This window comes from Anolis sagrei, chromosome 12, assembly GCF_037176765.1.
Source record: "Anolis sagrei isolate rAnoSag1 chromosome 12, rAnoSag1.mat, whole genome shotgun sequence".
NCBI lineage: Eukaryota > Metazoa > Chordata > Lepidosauria > Squamata > Dactyloidae > Anolis > Anolis sagrei.
In genome coordinates this window covers 12,293,282-12,315,661 of record NC_090032.1, presented here as the reverse complement: position 1 = coordinate 12,315,661, position 22,380 = coordinate 12,293,282, and the positions used below count along the sequence as shown (strand labels likewise).

Below are 22,380 nucleotides of genomic sequence, written 5' to 3'. Positions count from 1 at the left end.
GATTGGCATGAGCCTTCAGTAATGTGCACCCTTCCATCATACTCTCACATCTTTCACCTGCTTTCCTTTCCTCCATTTCAAGTTTACTTTAATTATTAATTTCTATTATATTTATTATTATCATCACTATTATTTTAATTTCTATTATTATATTTATTTCTGTTATATTTATTATTTTAGTTTCTATTATTATATTTATTTATATTCTATGTATTATTGTTATTTATTTTATTTACATGTACATAACAACAACATAATAACATGGACAACACCGGCTCTTCGGCTTAGAAATGAGGATGAGCACCAGACCCCAGAGTCAGACATGACTAGACTTAATGCCAGGGGACAACCTTTTTTAACCTACATAACAACACAGCACACATGCACATTAGATCTTAATTTCTATTATTATTATTATTGTATTTATATTTATATATCACCTTTTCCCTCAAAAGGGATTCAAAAGTGGTGAACAGTGGTTAAAATCATAAGACTATAAGCATTAAAATGGAATGTAACCTAGTTCTATTTAAAATGAATAATTAAAAGCATTTCATCCAATTTAAAATGTACAAAACACCACAAAATAAATGCAGTTCTAGCTTTCATTAGACATACTGGGCATGAGCACATTAAATTAATGAACTTTAGATCATTGAATGAATTGAGCCACAATGACAGGTGGGTAACACATGTATATTATTATTATTATTATTATTATTATTATTATTAATAATAATAATAACTATATTGGATACCCGCCATATACTCGAGTTATTTGAAAGAATTAATTTTTTAATTGTACAAAATGCATAAAGTTGTGGGTGAACTGCAGCTCCCATCATGCCAGGTTAACCCCGAGAAACTCCATCAGTACTTAAAGTTTGTTATGTTGGGCAAGTTTGCTCTAGATGCATCATCGGTGGGGTTCAATGTGCTCTCTGGCTGTAGGGTAAACTACAATTTCTGCTATGGTGAGTCAGTCCCCTCAAACCCCGCCAGTAGATTGAGTTCTGTGCGCCAAGTTTTGTCCAGGTCCATCATCAGTGGAGGTCACAGTGCCCCTGGTTGTGGGTGAACTACGACTCCCTGAAAAGAAGGTCAGTTACACCAAGGCAGCATTTCTCAATCTGGGAAGGGGTGGGGGTCACCAGGGTGGTGTCAGAAGGGTCACCAAAGACCACCAGAAAACACAGTATTTTCTGTTGGTCATGGGGGTTCTGTGTGGGAAGTTTTTCCCAATTCTGTAGTTGGTGGGTTTCAGAATGTTCCCTGATTATAGGTGAACTATAAATCCCAGTAACTACAACTCCCAAATGGCAAGGTCTATTTTCCCCAAACCCCATCTGTGTTTATATTTGGGCATATTGAGTATTTGTGCCAAGTTTGGTCCAGATCCAGCATTGTTTGAGTCCACAGTGCTCTCTAGATGTAGGTAAACTACAACTCCAGAACTCAAGGTCAATACCCACCAAACCCTTCTAGTTGGTCAGGGGAGTCCTGTGTGCCAAGTTTGGTTCAATTCCATCATTGGTGGGGTTCAGAATGCTCTTTGATAATAGGTGAACTATAAATCCCAGCATCTACAACTCCCAAATTACAAAATCATAATGTTTTGAGTGATGGTCACTCCTTGTGCTATGAGACATTTTGTTGCCAAATTTGGTGTGATTTCGTTCATTGGTTCTTTTGTTTTTAAGGTACTCATTATGCACAGAGCATTTTTATATATATAGATAGTAAACAACTAGCAGTAGTGAGAGGAAAGAGGTGAAATAAAGTGACAGTAATAATCATCATTATCATCCTCATCCTAGGAGCCCCCAGTGGCGCAATGGGTTAAACCCCTGTGCCAGCAGGACTGAAGACTGACAGGTCGGAGGTTTGAATTCGGGGAGAGCGTGGATGAGCTCCCTCTGTCAGTTCCAGCTCCCCATGTTGGGACATGAGAGAAGCCTCCCACAAGGATGGTAAAACATCAAAACATCTGGGCGTCCCTGGGCAACGTCCTTGCAGACGGCCAATTCCCTTACACCAGAAGTGACTTGCAGTTTCTCAAGTCACTCCTAACATGAAAAAAAAATCCTCACCCTCATCACTATTTAATTTTACTTCTTTCCCCTCAATACGGATAGTTCTTTCCTTACTTCAAAAATCAAATCAAAGGGAAGGCTTAGTTAGGACCCTTTCCCAGGAGATTTCTATGTATAATAACGGGGAATAGGGATAAAGGACATAATAATAATAATAATAATAATAATAATAATAATAATAATAATAATTTGGCCAGTGAAGCTGTTTTAAAAGGGTGTTGTATGCTCCCTATAGTTTGCTCCATACGGAGCAAACTGGCTGTTGCCCGCTGTACCAGTTCAAACTTCCGGGCCGTCTTCAAGGGCAGCCCCATGTAGAGCACATTGCAGTAGTCCAGTTTGAATGTAACCAAGGCGTCAGACTTCACGGGGTATGGTCAGACTTCACGGGGTATGGTCACAACTGGCGCACAAGTTTGAGTTGTTCAAAGGCCCTCCCGGCCACCACTGACACCTGAACATCAAGCAACAACATTGAATCCAGAAGGACCCCCAAGCTATGGACCTGTGCCTTCAGGGGGAGTGTAACCCCGTCGAGCACAGATTGCCACCCATTCAATTTCCTTTTAACCTGTGCAACGATGACACAATTTCACCATTTTGGTAAACATTATAAATACTTAATTCACCATAAGTAAGCACTGAAATATATAGCCTTTGAACTGCTCTGTTAACCATCTGACTAACAGGTAACTCTAACTGAGAGCAGTTAAATCCCAAAAGGAACATGTGAAAAATGTGCCCTACTTTCCTCTAATTCTGCGTCAATGGAGGCACAATTTTCCATTTCGTCATGTCAGCAAACACTGTTTTCTAAAGTGATAAGAGGATGTCCTCTTTAAAGAAGCCTTTGTGTTTGCAACTAGAGAAGGGAAAGGGGAATTGTAACTCACAATGAAGGCAGAACTTGGAATTGTTCCCCTTTTTAGAACTGCAGGTCCCAGAAGACATTATACAAAAGACTAATTTTTCCAAGCTCTTAAATTTCTGTATTTTTTGTTATAAATCCAATGCATTGCTCTAACATGAGTAAACCTAGACTAATGGAATCTTGGTTAGTTAAACAAAAATATGTATTATTAGCCGTCCCCTGCCATGCATTGCTGTGGCCCACATGAGGGTTCTATGTGGGATGTTTGGCCAAATTCTATCGTTGGTGGGGTTCAGAATGCTCTTTGATTGTATGTGAACTATAAATCCCAGTAATTACAACTCCCAAATGTCAAGATTCTATTTTCCCAAAACTCCACCAGTGTTCACATTTGGGTATATTGAATATTCATTCCGAGTTTGGTCCAGATCCATCATTGTTTGAGTGCACAGTGATCTCTGGATGTAGGTGAACTACAACTCCAAAACCAAAGGACACTGCCCACCAAACCCTTCCAGTGTTTTCTTTTGGTCATGGGAGTTCTTTGTGCTAAGTTTGGTTCAATTCCATCATCGGTGGGGTTCAGAATATTCTTTGATTGTAAGGGAACTATAAATCCCAGCAACTACAACTCCCAAATGACAAAATCAATTTTTTTGGGTTGTGTCCAAATTTGGTGTCAATTCATCCAGTGATTTTTGAGTCCTGTTAATCCCACAAAGGAACATTACATTTTTATTTATATAGAGTATCTATAGGTAAAAAGGTAAAAGTTTTCCCATGACAAAAGTTTTTCCAGTTGTGTCCAACTCTGGGGCTTGGTGTTCACCTCCATTTTTAAGCCGAAGAACCGGTATTGTCCGTAGATGCCTCCAAGGTCATGTGGCCGGCATGACTGCATACAGTGCCATTACCTTCTAGCTGCAGCAGTACCTATTAATCTACTCACACTTTCATGTTTTTGAACTGCTAGGTTGGGAGAAGCTGGAGCTAACAGCGGGAGCTCACACCGCTCCCCGGATTCAAACCTGCGACCTTTTGGTCAGCAAGTTCCGCAGCTCAGCAGTCTAACCTACTGCGCCACTGGGGGCTGTGATTATTATCTATACACATATTAAAAGTGAACGTATGTATGCATGTGTGTAGCTAGGCTGTCCACTTACACAGACAGGCTCTCACTTCCACAAACAGCTATTACATTTACATTAGGCGAATCCTCATTGGCTGAGTAAGATAGTCTTCCAGGATCAGTGACCTGCATCTTCTCCCGCAGTGAGGGCATTGGTTTCCAGGTGGAAGGCGGTCCTGGTCGGGGTTGGCTTGGCGCGCCTTACTCTTGGCACGTTTCTCTCTTTCACCCTCCATTCGTGCCTCTTCAAATTCTGCAGCACTGCTGATCACAGCTGACCTCCAGCTGGAGCGCTCAAGGGCCAGGGCTTCCCAGTTCTCAGTGTCTATGCCAGAGATTTTGAGGTTGGCTTTGAGTCCATCTTTAAATCTCTTTTCCTGCCCACCAACATTCCGTTTTCCATTCTTGAGTTCGGAGTAGAGCAACTGCTTTGGGAGATGGTGGTCGGGCATCTAGACAACATGGTTGGTCCAGCGGAGTTGATGGCGGAGCACCATCGCTTCAGTGCTGGTGGTCTTTGTTTCTTCAGCACGCTGAAGTTTGTCCGCTTGTCTTGCCAGGAAATTTGCAGGATTTTCCGGAGGCAGCGCTGATGGAATCGTTCCAGGAGCTGCATGTGACGTCTGTAGACAGTCCACGTTTCGCAGGCATATAGCAGGGTTGGGAGGACAATAGCTTTATTGACAAGCACCTTGGTATCCCTACGGATGTCCTGGTCCTCAAACACTCTCTTTTTCATTCGGAAGAATGCTGCACTCGCAGAGCTCAGGCGGTGTTGTATTTCGGTGTCGATGTTGACTTTGGTGGAGAGGTGGCTGCCAAGGTATCGGAAATGGTCAACATTTTTTCATGTTACACCATTAAGCTGTATTTCTGACATTGCAGAGGGATTGCTGGAACAGCACTCTGGTTTTCTCAATATTCAATGACAGGTCGAGCTTCTTGTATGCTTCTGCAAAGGTGTTTAGAGTGGCTTGTAGATCTTCTTCTGAATGCGCACAGACGACATTGTCATCTGCATACTGGAGTTCTATAACAGATGTTGTTGTAACCTTGGTTTTGGCTTTCAGTCTGCTGAGGTTAAACAGCTTGCCATCTGTCCGATAGATGATTTCCACTCCGGTGGGAAGCTTCCCGTCAACAAGATGAAGTATTGTAGCGATGAAGATGGAGAATAAAGTTGGGGCAATAACACATCCCTGTTTGACACCCGATTCCACCTTAAATGGGTCACTTTGGGAGCCATTACTGTCCAAGACTGTTGCCATCATGGAGGAGTTCACAAATTTGTTAGGGCACCTGATTTTTTGGAGGATGGTCCAGAGAGCGCTGACATTCACAGTGTCGAATGCCTTTGCAAGGTCAAACAGCTATAGATCCCTCTACTCAGGAGACACCAAAGGCCCTCCCTCCAATGACATTGTAGATCATAGAATCATAGAATCAAAGAGTTGGAAGAGACCTCATGGGCCATCCAGTCCAACCCCATTCTGCCAAGAAGCAGGAATATTGCATTAAAATCACCCCTGACAGATGGCCATCCAGCCTCTGTTTAAAAGCTTCCAAAGAAGGAGCCTCCACCACACTCCGGGGCAGAGAGTTCCACTGCTGAACGGCTCTCACAGTCAGGAAGTTCTTCCTCATGTTCAGGTGGAATCTCCTTTCTTGTAGTTTGAAGCCATTGTTCCGCGTCCTAGTTTCCAGGGAAGCAGACTAGATTACAGAGAGCACCATGAACATGTCCAAGAGCCCTGCCAATGTCCTCCACAAACATAACACTGCTCACCACCCAAGTGAAGGCTTTCATATGGGGACAATTTCATCCTAGACTTTAGTGTTTTCTCCACCATAGACATCCCAGTGTGTCTTACTCTCTCCATTAGTGTGGAATTTGCGTGACCCCACCCATTACCTGTTTTTGAACTGCTATGTTGCCAGAAGCTGGGGCTAACGCTTAGCGGATTCAAACTGCCAACATTTTAGTCAACAAGTTCCGCAACTCAGTGGTTAACCCACTGCACCACCGCGGCCCCTAAACATAAACATATCAAACATAACTATATTAAAATACCCAAGGCACAATAAACATAGAACGTGATTTAAAAGTCATAATTAAAACTGACTGGGTGTTGGATAAGAATCTAAGCTGAGTATTTATTATACCCTTATGGTATTATTGGAGGTTCATCGGAGAGGGAGAAAGAACCATTTCGTGTCTTCTCTGTTTTTCTTATTCTGGCTTCTGAGAACTCTTAAACCGCATCTTGGCAGAACAGGCGGTGCTTGAGATGCTCCACTCACCGGCATTGGGCCCAACCTGACTGTAAAGCACAGCGTTGGGAGGCTGCAATGCTATGCCAAACAACCTTGGCAACAGTGGAAGGGAACTGAATGCAGAATTAGGATACAAATCCACTCGTCCAGGCTTTGTTCAGCACCGAGACATTGTGGCAATGAATATTGCTTCCCTTTCCTTCTAGTTTTGCAGCCTCTTCGGAGGCTTTCAAGCAGAGGTTGTGGCTATCTGTCAGGAGGGCTTTGATTGTGTCTTTTTGCATGGCAAAATGGGATTCTACTTGATGGCCTTTGGGGTCTCTCCCAGCTCTGGGATTCTATTACAACAGTAGAAACCACCAACAACGACGATGACGACAACGATGGAGTCTTCTTCTCTGGAGGTCTTGGCTGGGTGGCCATCTCTCAGGAGGGCTTTTATTGTACCTCTCTGCCTGGCACAATGGGGTTGGACTGGATGGCCTTTGGGGTCTCTCCCAGCTTTAGGATTCTATAATAACAATAGCAACCACATTTGATGATGATGATGGAGTGTCCTTCTCTGGAGGTCTTGGCTGCATGACCATCTCTTGGGAGGGCTTTTGTTGTGTGTCTCTGCCTGGCAAAATGGGGTTGGACTGGATGGCTCCCACTCTTCTGATTCTATAATTTTGTGTTTTGCTTACATTTCCCTTCCTGTATTTTCATCATCATCATCATCATCATCATCATCATCATCTTTAATTACTTATTAATCACCCTCCATCTGAGATGCTCCAGGCGATTTACATTGCAGAAATTATACAGGATAAAACACATACATACAAATATTAAAATTAACATTTTGTATTTGCTCTTCACAATACTTTGCCTCTGCTAGTAATGCAGAAGGGAATGAATCATATATAGTAGCATTGTGGTTCCGATTAATCCAAGACTACTGAAGCAATGAGTGAAAATATTTTCGGGACCACTAGCAATCATCTTTGAGAGTTCTTGGAGAACAGGACAAGTCCCGGCAGTTTGGAGGAGGGCAAATATGCTCCCTCTCTATCTTCAAGAAGGAAAAAAGGGCGACCCAAACTTTGACCAATGTCCAGTCAGCCTCACATTGATACTGGGCAAGATCCTGGAAGAGATTGTTAAAGAAGTGGTCCGCAAACACTTAGAAACGAATGCAATCCTCGCTAATAGTCAACACGGATTCATCAAAAACAAGTCATGCCAGGCTAATCTGATCTCTTTTTTCGTTGGAATTACAAGCTGAGTAGATGCAGGGAATGCCATGGATGGAGCATATCTGGGTTTCAGGAATGACTGTATTTTTCTTGGAACTGTCGTGCAGTGAAGATCATGTCCACGGTTCCTCTGGAGGGGCGGAAGCCATTCTGGGATTCTGGGAGGGTGTCTTCTGAGAGGGGCAGAAGGCGGTTTGCAAGGATTCTTGCGAGGATTTTTCCAGCGGAGGTTAGACGGGAGATACCTCGATAGTTTCCGCAGTCTGTTCTTTCCCCTTTTTTGAAGAGGGTGATGGTGGTGGCATCCTTGAAATTTGCTGGGATTTTCTTGGTCACCAGGCCTGTAGCCGGGGGAGTTAGAGTTGAACCCCTAACCCCCCCCCCCCCCAAAAATTTTTCAGGTTTTTAAAAAAACCTGGTTTACTCATGCATTTTAACTGGTTAACCAAATCCCCATGCTAAGTCTGTGAGATGCAAAAAATTAAGAGTCCCTCCAGAACTGCAAGCACCATCTCAAGCAAATATTGACAATTTATTCACACTGTCATTATTTGCAGCAATAGCCGATGTAGCGAAGCAACCAAGTTGGGGGTGGGGTGTTGAATGCTCTCATTAAGGAGGCCAGACTTGGTGGAGGTGGTTGACATGGGCGGAGCTGCAGGTTATTGAAGGCTGCTCTGCCCTACTGTGCTCTTTGCTTCAGCGTGAGCTAGGAGTCAGGTTTCAACCCGCCCCGTCCCCCCAAATTTTCAACTCTCCCCGAAATTTTTTTCTGGCTATGGCCCTGTTAGTCACCCACACTTTTTCTATGAGCTGGTGAAATCTTTAAAGATTTCAGCAGGGATCCAATCAGGTCCACTGGCTTTGTTATTTTTTTGTTGGTTGATGGCATTGCTGACTTCTTCCAAACTAGGCAGTGCTACAAGCTCATCCTTGGTTTGTTGTTGTGGGATTTGTGATAGAACCTCTTCGGCCACATTGGACCTGCGATTCAGGAGGCTTTGGTAGTGTTCTTTCCAATGTAGTGCAATTGATTTTTTGTCCTTCAGAACTTTGGTTCCATCTGATGAGCGTATTGCAAGGTGAAGTGACCTTCTATTGTGTCACTGGGAAAGAAAAGTGGCATGTGATGAAGAAGGAAGGAAGGAAGGAAGGAAGGGGAAAAGAAGGGAAAGAAAGGAACGACTGCGTTTTTCTTGGAGCTGTCATGCAGTGAAGATCATGTCCGGGAGGGAGGAAGGTGAAGAAACAAAAAAGGAGGAAGGAAAAGAAGAAAAGTGGTATGAGGGGAGGAAAAAAATAAAGAGAAAGAAGGGAAGAAAGAAGGGTTTAAGGAAGGAAGAGAAAATAAGGAAAGAGAAAGGAAGGAAGACAGATAGATAGATAGGAAGAAGAGGGTGGAACTGGTAGCATGTATGAAGGCATATCTATTATTATTTATTTATTATTTATTATTTATTTCAAAGTTTTATATACCGACCTTCTCACCTCTTTTGAGGGACTCAGACCGGTTTCCAACCATAAAAACACATACAATTGGTAAAGCATCATAGTTCATATTACAATAACACATTAAAACAACAAATATATTCAAAAACTACAGTGGTCAGTCGTCATACTAAAATCAATTATACATCTAGAGTTTAATATCTCCCCCTGGAGCCCCTGGTGGCGTAATGGGTTAAACCCTTGTGCTGGCAGGACTGAGGACCAACAGGTTGTAGGTTCGAATTTGATTTTCCTGCTTCTTGGCAGGGGGTTGGACTGGATGGCCCATGAGGTCTCTTCCAACTCCATGATTCTATGAAACCAGGGAGAGTGTGGACAGTTCCCTCTGTCAGCTCCAGCTCCCCATGCGGGGACATGAGAGAAGCCTGCCACAAGAATGGCAAAAGGATGGCCAACATTGCCCCTGGGCAATGTCTTTGCAGATGGCCAATTCTCTCACACTAGAAGTGACTTGCAGTTTCTCAAGTCACTCCTGACATACACACAAAATCTCCCAAATATTAGCTTGGAAAAGGAAGGCGAAAACATGTTATCATAAAAGAAAAGAACAAATATTTGGGGTGAAAGCCTTTGTCGCTTTAGTTGCTTCCTCTCCCAGGACCGTAAAGCCTTCTCATTCCCAGGTTCCTAAACTCCAACAATCCCATTCCCAGCAAATTCCAACTCAAACTCTGGGCGAGGCTTTCTGTTTTGTTGAAGCATGTCTATTCTGCCCAAGTCCGGAGGTGGGAAACCCAGCCGACGCTGGCACCAAACCAGGCAATGGCTCCATGTGCTCCTGGCCCCACGTTGCCGCTCCGATGGGCAGGTGCCAGGTCTGCAGGACGGATCATGTTGCCTTTGCAAAAAGGTCTAAAACTCCAAGCCAGCTGGAGACCTGCATCTGAAATCACGCAGAGGAAAGAAGTCCTTACCCCCCCCCCCCCAAAAAAATCTCAAATGCATTTCTACTCTTTTCTGAAGTCCTTACAGTCATTGCCTTTCCACCGACAGCTTGCAAGTCAATTTATTTGTTTATTGTATCAGAGGCAAATTGAGAATGCAGTTATAATGTATTTAAAAACATGAACAAAGTTAAAAACTTAGCATTATGCTAAATGTCCTTTGACCAGGTACTGGCCACTTGGAATGCCTCTTGTATTGGGGTATGAAGGTCCTCCATTGTGCATATGGCAGGGCTCAGGCTGGATTGTAGTAAGTCGTCTGTGGTTTTCTCTTCACACTCACCTGTCGTGGACTCCACTTTGTAGCCCCATTTCTTAAGGTTGGCTCCACATCTCATGGTGCCACTAATCGAGATTCTGGGTTTTAGCATGCCACTTTTGGACTCTCGCTTGCTGAGGTGTTCCTGCGAGTATCTCTGTAGATATTAGGAAAATTTTTCTTGATTTAAGGCGTTGTTTTGCTGGCTGATATCTGAACAGAAGATGGGCTGGAGATGTCACTGCCTTGGTTTTTTCATTACAGGCTGCTACTTCCCAACGGATGTCAGAGAGGTGCAATACTGGCGAAACAGTATAATTTCTCCAATGATACAGCATGCCTCATTAAGGACCACGTCCACTGTGTTAACATGGTGAGATGTATTCCATACTGGGCATGCATACTCAGCAGAATAGTAGCAAAGTACAAGGGCAAGTGCCTTCACTGTGTCTGATTGTGATGCCCAGGTTGTAGTTCACCCTGCATCAAGTCAGAGCACTATGACCCCCACTGACAGTGGACCCGGACATTTGCACACAGAACCCCCATGACCAAAGTGAAGACAGAGGGGAGCAGAAGATAGTTCCATCTTGTCTTTACTAATAATATAATATAGTATATTGTATATACATATATTTATAATATTATAATGTAATACAATATAATACTAGTAATAATAATACAATATTATAATTATATATTTACATTACACGTAATATTACTAATAATATTACAATATAATGGTATAGTGCACTATAGTAATATATAATACTGATATTGTATTATGCTAATAATATAATATATTGTATGAAAATATATCTTGTAAGCTGCTCTGAGTTCCTTTCGGGGTGAGAAGGGCAACATATAAATGCTGTAAATAAATAAATAATAAATAAAAACACTGGAGAGGTTTCGGGGGGAATTCACCTTGATTTATAGCCATTTTAGGTACTGGGATTTATAGTTCACCTGCAATCAAAGAGCACTTTGGACGCCATCAACGTTGCCCTGACCTAACTTGGCACACAGAACCACCATGTCCACCAAAAAATACTGGAGGGGTTTGGGTGGACTGACCTTCTTTTCTGGAAATTGTAGTTCACTTACATCCAGAGACACTGTAACTACCACTGATAACTGATCTGGACCAAACATGGCACACAGAACCCCCATGATCAACTGAACCTACTGGAGGGATTTGAGGGGACTGGCCCATCATGGTGGGAGCTGTAGTTTATCCTACAATCAGAGATCACACTAAACCCTGGATGATGCATCTAGAGCAAACTTGCCAATGTGACAAACTTCTAACTACTGATTAACCTGGCATGATGGGAGTTGTAGTTCACCCACAACCTTATGCATTTTGTGAAATAAAAAATGACTTTTTCAAATTCTGGACCCAAGCTAGTAAAGTAAATAATAATAATAATAATAATAATAATACAAATAATAATGTAAGTTCAATCTTTTTCCTGAAGTTTGATTCCATTGCTTTGCGTCTCACGCTTTGGTGTATCGGAAAGCAAATCTGTTCCCTCCTTGATAATGACATCCTTTCAAATATTTAAACAGGGCTATCATGTCACCTTTTAACCTTCTCTTCTTCAGCTGAACATACTGATCTGAGGTTTCTCTTACTTGTGAGAATTCCCATCTGTTAATAAAAGTTATTTTAAAATACGAGGCGGGAGGGACGGAGGGTGGAAAAACACAAAAAGCAAAAGCCTGTAATGGTATCCAGACCCATGCCTGGTGTCCCTGTTTACGACATTTAATGCTGCCCTTCCCTAATGGTGTTTACGCTCTGCTCTCTCCAGTTCCTAGAATTTTTCCCTTGTTGTTGTTATGAAGCTACATGAGGTTATTCATACAGATACAGATGGATCCTTGCCAGGATAGATCCTGCTGGGAGGAATTAAAAACAGCCGCATGTTAACTGTCTGATGGAAGGGAGCATGTATGCAACACAATTGTGCGATCCACACTCAGAGCTTAGCCAAAGACGGGAGAAAAACAATACCAAACCCGTCCCTGTTGCAATAGATTTGGAATCCTGGTATGATCAGGCAGCTGGTCCAAAGCGGTTTCGAAATGTTTGTCGTTGCAAACAAACTTTGAACTTCTTATCTGGAGCAGGGATATCAGCTCCCTGGGAATCTTACCGTAGGAAGGCACTTGGTTGATTGAATAACAGTAAGGCAGATAAGATCACGATTGCCTCTGCTGTTTTGCAAGAGCAGTGGATGATTATTCCCGGAAACAACAACAACAACAACAACAGGATAACTAAGTAAATTAATAATTAAATCTATCGGCCTGTTTCCAATCTCCCCTTTTTGGGCAAAGTCATGGAACGTGTGGTGGCCTCACAACTCCAGGCATTCTTGGTAGACACGGATTATCTGGATCCGGCACAGTCTGGCTTCAGGCCGGGGCATGGTACCGAGACAGCTTTGGTCGCCTTAGTGGATGATCTGCGCCGGGAGCTCGACAGGGGGAGTGTGTCTCTGTTGGTGCTGCTCGACCTCTCAGCGGCCTTCGATACCGTCGACCACGGTATCCTTCTGGGACGCCTCGCGGGGATGGGTCTTGGAGGTACTGTTTTGCAGTGGCTCCGCTCATTCCTCGAGGGTCGGTCTCAGAAGGTGTTACTGGGAGACTCCTGTTCAACCCCACAACCTTTGTCTTGTGGGGTTCCTCAGGGTTCAATACTGTCTCCCATGTTGTTTAACATCTACATGAAGCCGCTGGGCGAGATCATCCGGAGTTTCGGAGTCCGATGTCATCTGTACGCAGATGATGTCCAACTCTGTCACTCCTTCCCACCTGCTACTAAGGAGGCTGTCGAGGTCCTGAACCGGTGCTTGGCCGCTGTGACGGTCTGAATGGGGGCGAACAAATTGAAATTGAATCCAGACAAGACAGAGGTACTCCTGGTTAGTCGCAAGGCCGAACAGGGTATAGGGTTACAGCCTGTGTTAGACGGGGTCGCACTCCCCCTGAAGACGCAGGTTCGCAGTTTGGGTGTGATCCTGGACTCATCGCTGAGCCTGGAACCCCAGGTTTCGGCGGTGACCAGGGGAGCATTCGCACAGTTAAAACTCGTGCGCCAACTGCGACCGTACCTTGGGAAGTCTGACTTGACCACGGTAGTCCACGCTCTGGTTACATCCCGTCTTGACTACTGCAACGCTCTCTACGTGGGGTTGCCTTTGAAGACAGCCCGGAAGCTCCAATTAGTCCAACGGGCGGCAGCCATGATACTAACAGGAGCGGGGCGCAGGGAGCATACAACTCCTCTGCTGCACCAGCTCCACTGGCTGCCGATCTGCTACCGGGCTCAATTCAAAGTGCTGGCGTTGGCCTTTAAAGCCCTAAACGGTTCTGGCCCAACTTATCTATCCGAACGTATCTCAACCTATCAGCCCACCAGGACCCTAAGATCTTCTGGGGAGTCCCTGCTCTCTATCCCGCCGGCTTCACAAGTGCGGCTGGCGGGAACGAGAGACAGGGCCTTTTCTGTGGTGGCCCCTCGGCTTTGGAACACCCTCCCCATAGAGGTAAGATCAGCCCCCTCGCTGATGGTGTTTCGGAAAAGATTGAAGACATGGATGTTTAAACAAGCATTCGGTTAATCCGTTGCAACGAATTATGATGACTAAAGGACTGGTAATCATGGACGATGAATTTGGATTGCGACTCCAGTTACGAGATGCATTGGATGGTTATTGGTGGCCCAATAATTTGTATTGTATATGTGTTTTATGCTTTTAAACTGAATATTGTTGTTTTTTAAGTGTTGTAAACCGCAATGAGTCGCCGATTTAGGCTGAGATATTAGCGGTATACAAGCGCATAAATAAATAAATTAATTAATAAAATAAATAATAATCGAGGTTCTAGCCTTTAAGGCAGTGTTTCTCAATCTTACGAATGCCTCAACCCCTTAATACAGTTCCTCCTGTTGTGGTGACCGCCAACCATAACATTATTTTCGTTGCTACTTCATAACTGTAATTTTGCTGCTGTTATGAATTGTAATGTAAATATCTGATATGCAGGATGTATTTTCATTCACTGGACCAAATTGGGCACAAATATGTAATATGCCCAAATTTGAGTACTGGTGGGGTTATTTATTTATTTATTTCATATATTTATATCCCGCCCTTCTCCCCACAAGGGGAACTCAGCGCAGCCTCACATGAGCATCAGAGGATGCTAACAGCATAAAATACCATAAAAATTACAATTCACAATAAAATCATTTTAAAACATTATACAACATCATCTGTAAAATTTAACAATAAATTAATAGATTAATGTGCCAGTAAAACCAAGCTGAGCCGGGAGAATCCAAATTGCAAAATCCAAATTTCCTTTTCCTATTGCCGCTGGCCTCTAATTGAATGCCTGGCCACAGAGCCAGGTCTTCAGTTGCCTTCTGAAGGACAGGAGGGAGGTAGCCAACCTGATATCCTTAGGGAGAGAGTTCCACAGACAGGGGGCCACTGCCGAGAAGGCCCTGTCTCTCGTCCCCACCAACCGCGTTTGCGAGAGTGCTGGGCTCTCCTGATGATCTTAAGCTTCGTGATGGTTGGGGGATTGATTTTGGCTTTTGGGAGTTGTAGTTGCTGGGATTTATAGTTCACCTACTATACAATCAAAGAGCATTCTGAACTCCACACAAGATGGAATTGAACTAAACTTGGCACACAGAACTCCCATGACCAACAGAAAATACTGGAAGGGTTTGGTGGGCATTGACCTTGACCTAGTTCACCTACATCCAGAGAGCACTGTGGACTCAAGCAATGATCGATCTGGACCAAACTTGACACGAATATTCAATATGCCCAAATGTGAACACCCGTGAAGTTTGGGGAAAATAGAGCTGTTCAGGTAGAATCTCCTTTCCTGCAATTTGAAACCATTGTTCCATTGCTTCCTAGTCTCCAGGGCAGCAGAAAACAAGCTTGCTCTCTCCTACCCGTGACTTCCCCTCACATCTTGATCCATGGCCCTCATCCTGTCTCCTCTCAGTCTTCTCTTCTGCAGGTTAAACATGCCCAGCTCTTTAAGCCGCTCCTCATAGAGCTTGTTTTCCATACCCTTGATCATTTTAAAGCCAATCTTAAAATCTCTGGCATAGACACTTGAGAACTGGGAAGCCCTAGCCCTTGAGCGCTCCATCTGGAGGTCAGCTGTGACCAGCAGTGCTGCAGAATTTGAAGAGGCCCGAATGGAGGGTGAAAGAGAAATGTGCCAGCAGAAAGGCGCATCAAGCCAACCCCGACCGAGACCGCCTTCCACCTGGAAACCAATGCCCTCACAGCGGGAGAAGATGCAGTTCAAGAATAGGGCTCCAAAGTCACCTACGAATCCACAAGACTACTGATCATGGAAGACTATTCTACTCCTCCAACGAGAGATCGCCTAAGTAAGAAAGAAGATAGTTAGATAGATAGATAGATAGATAGATAGATAGATGTGTGTATATATGGGGCATGCACCTTTGCATTTACTATTTCACATTTTCTAAAGCTGAGTCTTGACACCAGAGATAGAAGCCACAGGGAGGAGGGAGCAAGCTTGTTTTCTGCTTCCTTGGAGACTAGGACGCGGAACAATGGCTTCAAACTACAAGAGAGGAGATTCCATCTGAACATTAGGAAGAACTTCCTGACTGTGAGAGCCGTTCAGCAGTGGAACTCTCTGCCCCGGAGTGTGGTGGAGGCTCCTTCTTTGGAAGCTTTTAAGCAGAGGCTGGATGGCCATCTGTCAGGGGTGCTTTGAATGCAATATTCCTGCTTCTTGGCAGGGGGTTGGACTGGATGGCCCATGAGGTCTCTTCCAACTCTTTGATTCTATGATTCTATGATTCTAGTACTGATGCACATTAAACCCCAGAAATAAACAACGGGGTCCAATTCCTGCGTTTTAACAAAGGCATTTCTCATAATATATTAGAGAACATCTGTCTGTAACAGGAAAAATGCGACAGTAATGGGGGAAAGAACCAGTGCATTAAGTTGAGGTCAAATTGGGAGAAATTTGAGAGTTGAACTGAGCAACTTTGGAGTTTACTCTGGTTCTAGATCACATTCTGAGAAGAATAGTTGCAAACTTTTGAATCTAGGGCACTGCAAATGCTGGAAAGACATTGTGTGTTGACCCCGATGAAGGGAAGATTAGCTTAAGAGGAAAGGGGAGAAAAATTCCCATTTTGCTGGAGGGGGTCGGTGTGGGAGTCAGTCTGAGCTGGCCTTTACTTGTCTGGGACTTGTTTGTTCCCTTTGCAGTTCAACCTGGTGGAAAACAGAGAGAGGGACTGAAGCAGCTTTGGCAGGTTTTGCTGAGTCAGGCGACACAGCTTAAGGAGGCCGAGTCAGCGTTAGTTTTTCTTATCCAAAGGAAATGGAGATGCATTTATTCACTACACAGGGCTTTACCTTATTTATTTATTTACTAGCCATCTCCTCCCACGCGTTGCTGTGGCCCAGTCTGTGTATATGTGTTTTGTGTGTATATATGTGTGTGTATATATTTGTGTATATGTGTGTTTGAGTATATATATAAGTTGTTTGGCACATGCATTGTAATGTAATTTTTGTTTTTTGGCTTTTTAAGTCTCTTCTGCTGTGTTTTTCAGTGTTTTTATAAGTGATGGTAACTCTTTAGCCTGATAGGTGTATTGTGTCCAAATTTGGTGTCAATTCGTCCATTGAGTTATGTTAATCCCACAAACATTTTTATTTATATAGACTTGCTGTCCCCGACCACGCGTTGCTGTGGCCCACATGAGGGTTCTGTGTGGGAGGTTTGGCCCAATTCTATCGTTGGTGGGATTCAGAATTCTCTGTGATTGTAGGTGAACTATAAATACCAGCAACTACAACTCCCAAATGTCAGGATTCTTTTTTCCCCAAACTCCACCGGTGTTCCCATTTGGGCATATTGAGTATTCTTGTAGAGTTTGGTCCAGATCCATCATTTTTTGAGTCCACAGTGAACTCTGGATGTAGGTGAACTACAATTCCGAAACCAAAGGACACTGCCCACCAAACCTTTCCAGTATTTTCTGTTGGTCATGGAAGAACTGTGTGCCATGGTTCAATTCTATTGTTGGTGGGGTTCAGAATGTTCTTTGATTGTAGGTAAACTATAAATCCCAGCAACTACAACTCCCAAATGACAAAATCATTTTTTTTTTGAGTGAAGGACATTCATTAGCTTGGGTCCAAATTTGGTGTCAATTCATCCAGTGGTTTTTGAGTTCTGTTAATCTCACAAACGAACATTACATTTTTATTTATATAGATTTATTTACTGTATTTATATACCGCCTTTCTCAGCCAATCGGCGGTTCAATTCCATTGTTGGTGGGGTTCAGAATGTTCTTTGATTGTAGGTGAACTATAAATCCCAGCAACTACAACTCCCAAATGACAAAATCAAATTTTTTTGAGTGAAGGACATACATTAGCTTGTGTCCAAATTTGGTGTCAATTCGTCTAGTGGTTTTTGAGTTCTGTTAATCCCACAAACGGACATTACATTTTTATTTATATAGATTTACTTACTGTATTTGTATACCGCCTTTCTCAGCCAATCGGCGACTCAAAGCAGTTTCCAACAAATCGGTACATATAAAAAACATAATAAGATTAAAACATTAACCAATATAAAACACCACAAAAGCAATAGAAGCAACATCATTAGCATCTCATTATTATCAAGCATTTCCAGTTCCATTGTCATATTAGCTACTCTGCATTTGTAAACCCTTGCATTTGTAAACCCTCCAAGTTAAAGCCATGTTTTAACTTGCCTCCGAAAAGTTAAGAGGGAGGGAGCAGATCTAATCTCCCTAGGGAGGGTGTTCCATAGCCGAGGGGCCACCACTGAGAAGGCCCTGTCTCTCCTCCCCACCAAAGACAGGACCGAGAGCAGGGCCTCCCCAGACGATCTTAGAGTCCTCAATGGCTCGTAAGGGGGTTCATACTTAGGTGATCTCTCTTAGCTCGAGGATGATGGTCCTCCAAGTTCAGTTTCTTGGCATGGATACATAGGTGGCTGTGGAGCCCTGTTCTTGATCCGTATGTTCTCCTGCAGTGAGGACATAGGTTTTTAGGTGGAAAGCCTTCCAGGTCAGGGTTGGCTTGACGTGCTTTGCTCTTGTCATATTTCTCCTGTTCGCCCTCCATTCATGCCTCTTCGAATTCTGCAGCACTGCTGGTCACAGCTGACCTCCAGTTAGAACACTCAAGGGCCAGGGCTTCCTAGTTCTCTCTCAGTGTATGTATCACAGTTTTTAAGGTTGGCTTTAAGCCCATCTTTAAATCTCTTTTCCTATCCATCAACATTATGCTTTCCGTTCATGAGTTGGGAGTATAGTAACTCCTTTGCGAGACGGTGATCTTTGGGCATATGGACAACATGGCATTCAGTCCAGCAGAGTTGATGGCGTAGCAGCATCACTTCAATGCTGGTGGTCTTTGCTTCTTGCAGCACACTGATATTTGTGCGCTGGTCTTCCCAGTCTGAGATCAGACCAGCTCGAACCAGCCTGCTGGCAATCAATGACTTTCAGCACCTTCTCTATTGCGGAGGTGGATTATTGATCCCCGGATCCCTCCATTTAAGTGTTAAAGTTCATTTTTAACATTTCAGGATTTAGTTCACCTTATATAGCCTTTTACACCAAGTGTCCACCCTGCAAAAGACCCATTGTTTGCAATGTCACTTATTTATGGCAGAGAAGCATAAATAAACAATCCCAAGTAACTTATTTATGGCAGAGAACAATCAACTGCTTTGTGCCATTGTTCAAGGCGGGTGGAGACCACCTTTGATCTCTTTGCAAACATTGCAACACAAGCAATACATAAAGAACTGAAGCAATATAGAAAGGAACCAGTACATTTGACAAGGAAGATGAAACGTGTCTGATGCTTTTATGTTCGTGCCTTAACTTCCTATGCAAGTGATGCTAAAAATTATAAAGGCTATTGCCGCATATTCAAGTGGGGTCAAACTGTATTGATTCCACAATCAATGCATTGATTCTCCTGAGTAGTGGGAGCTATAGCTATTTGTGTAAGTGGGAGCCTCAGTCACATACATACATACTTTCACATGTATTGTGTGTATAGATGGATGGATGGATGGATGGATGGATGGATGGATGGATGGATGGATAGATAGATAGATAGATAGATAGATAGTAGAATTGTTTTACCCATTGTTTTTGACTTGATTTGATTGCTTGTTTTTGGCATTGAATGTTTGCCATTTTTGTTACCCACTGGAAACCGCCCTTAGTCCCCTTGGGGAGACTGAGCGGATTATAAATAAAGTTTATTATTATTATTATTATTATTATTATTATTATTATTAGATACAGAGGAGCCCCTGGTGGCGCAGTGGGTTAAACCCCTGTGCCAGCAGGACTGAAGACCGACAGGTCACAGGTTCAAACCCGGGGAGAGGCGGATGAGCTCCCTCTATCAGCTCCAGCTCCTCATGCGGGGACATGAGAGAAGCCTCGCACAAGGATGATAAAAACATCAAATCATCCGGGCAGGAAAAACGAAATGCAAAGATACAGAATGGGGGATGCCTGGCTCAAGAGCAGTACCTGTGAAAAAGATCTTGGAGTCCTCGTGGACAACAAGTTAAACATGAGCCAGGAATGTGATGTGGCGGCAAAAAAAGCCAATGGGATTTTGGCCTGCATCAATAGGAGCATAGTGTCTACATTTAGGGAAGTCATGCTCCCATGCTCTATTCTGCTTTGGTTAGACCACACCTGGAATATTGTGTCCAATTCTGGGCACCACAATTCAAGAGAGATATTGACAAGCTGGAATGTGTCCAGAGGAGAGCGACTAAAATGATAAAAGGTCTGGAGAACAAGCCCTATGAGGAGCGGCTTAAGGAGCTGGGCATGTTTAGCCTGAAGAAGAGAAGGTTGAGAGGAGATATGATAGCCATGTATAAATATGTGAGAGGAAGCCACAGGGAGGAGGGAGCAAGCTTGTCTTCTGCTTCCCTGGAGACTAGGACGCGGAACAATGGCTTCAAACTACAAGAGAGGAGATTCCATCTGAACATTAGGAAGAACTTCCTGACTGTGAGAGCCGTTCAGCAGTGGAACTCTCTGCCCCGGAGTGTGGTGGAGGCTCCTTCTTTGGAAGCTTTTAAACAGAGGCTGGATGGCCATCTGTCAGGGGTGATTTGAATGCAATATTCCTGCTTCTTGGCAGAATGGGGTTGGACTGGATGGTCCATGAGGTCTCTTCCAACTCTTTGATTCTATGATTCTATGTGCACAGACGACATTGTCATCAGCATACTGGCGTTTTATAACAGATGTTGTTGTAACTTTGGTTTTGGCTTTCAGTCTGCTGAGGTTAAACAGCTTGCCATCTGTCCTATAGCATTGAGTTCAAGCGGGGTCAAACTGCCTCCATTCTCCAGTCTAGCAGCTGCATCCTGCCTTCCTTACCCAAAGGGATCCAGGTTCCACCTTAAGGCCGAAGGGGAGGGGTTTGGCTTGGAATCTGCTTTGATCCGATTGGACAGTGGGATCTGCCGGCCCTTGGGGGGCGGAGCAATTGCTTCACTTCGGGTGACCGGCCGGCGGGTCCTTCCAGTCTCAGAATCGGATCAAACCGGATTGTCAGGAGCGCCAAAGGAGAGCAGGTAGGGCTTCTTCTCCCTAGGAAGCTGCCTAGATTGGGAGATGTAGTTTCCCAAGGCCTTTAGCCCTCTCTGCCAAAGAGCGTGGCTACCTTGCTATAACTCTCATGGCAGTTCAAGTGGTGCCAATCCGCATTAATTCCACAGTGTAGACGCGCTTTATGTTCCCCATGCTTTGGAATAGCTAGTGCAAATTCCTTAGAATGTTGAATCTGGAAGGTTTCTCTCTCTTCCATAGTTCTTGATTTGCAAGGAAATTGCATGGGGAAGCTTGGATTCTGGGATTCAGAAGCTGGATGGCCATCTGTCGGGAAGGCTTTGATTGCGGTTGGACTGGGTGGCCCTTGGGGGAGGGGGGGGTCTCTTCCAACTCTAGGATTCCCTATAATATAGCCATATAATCAAATCGGGCTTAGAAATGTGATAGAGTTGGCAAAACAAACACCCTATTCTAGCCAGAGCTTCTCTCCCTCTTTCTCTACAATATAATAATATAGTAATATAGTAATACTACTGTTAATTAAGTGACTGGACTGACTTTGAAGGAGCTGGGGGTGGTGACGGCCGACAGGGAGCTCTGGCGTGGGGTGGTCCATGAGGTCACGAAGAGTCTGAGACGACTGAACGAATGAACAACAACAAAACTGTTGTTGTATATCATAAGACTAATATAATACTACTGACCATTATAATATTAATAGATTAATTATAATATAACTATAGTACTGACAATTACTATAATATTATAGTAATTGTAATATAATAATACTAATATATTATAATACTACTGATAATTATTATAATGTTACTACAGCCGTTGTAATGTAATAATACTCTGTTTTTTGTCGTGTCAGGAGAGACTTGAGAACCTGCAAGTCGCTTCTGGTGTAAGAGAATTGGCTGTCTGCAAAGACGTTGCCCAGGGGACACCCGGATGATTTGATGTTTTTATCATCCTTCTGGGAGGCTTCTCTCATGTCCCCGCATGAGGAGCTGGAACTGGTAGAGGGAGCTCATCCGCATTCTCTCCGGATTCAGATCTCCGACCTTTAACCCACTGCGCCACCGGGGGCTCCATAATAATACTAATATATTAATTACAATACTACTGATAATTATTATAATATTAGATTAATTTGAGCCCCTGGTGGTGCAATGGTGAAACTCTTGTGCCAGCAAGACTGAAGGTCGGAGGTCCAAATGCGGAGAGAGTGTGGATGAGCTCCCTCTGTCAGCTCCAGCTCCCCATGCGGGGTCTTGAAAGAAACCTTCCACAAGGATGGTAAAACATCTTGGCGTCCCCTGGGCAACGTCCTTGCCGTCAATTCTCTCAAACCAGGAGCGACTTGCAGTTTC

At 43.7% G+C, this 22,380-nt stretch overlaps 1 protein-coding gene across 2 annotated transcripts in view; it reads left to right on the top strand.

Moving 5' to 3' along the window:
* SLC3A2 (solute carrier family 3 member 2) overlaps positions 1–22,380 on the top strand; it is a 44,682-nt gene that overhangs the window by 2,306 nt on the left and 19,996 nt on the right. The window contains exon 1 of one of the 2 annotated variants that reach the window (XM_060758235.2): positions 20,924–21,027. The exons of the other annotated variant lie outside the window; for it this stretch is intronic. The gene's annotated coding sequence lies outside the window, so the exon portion shown is untranslated. Of the gene's footprint in view, positions 1–20,923; positions 21,028–22,380 lie in introns of those variants that run through there. 2 annotated transcript variants of the gene reach the window in all.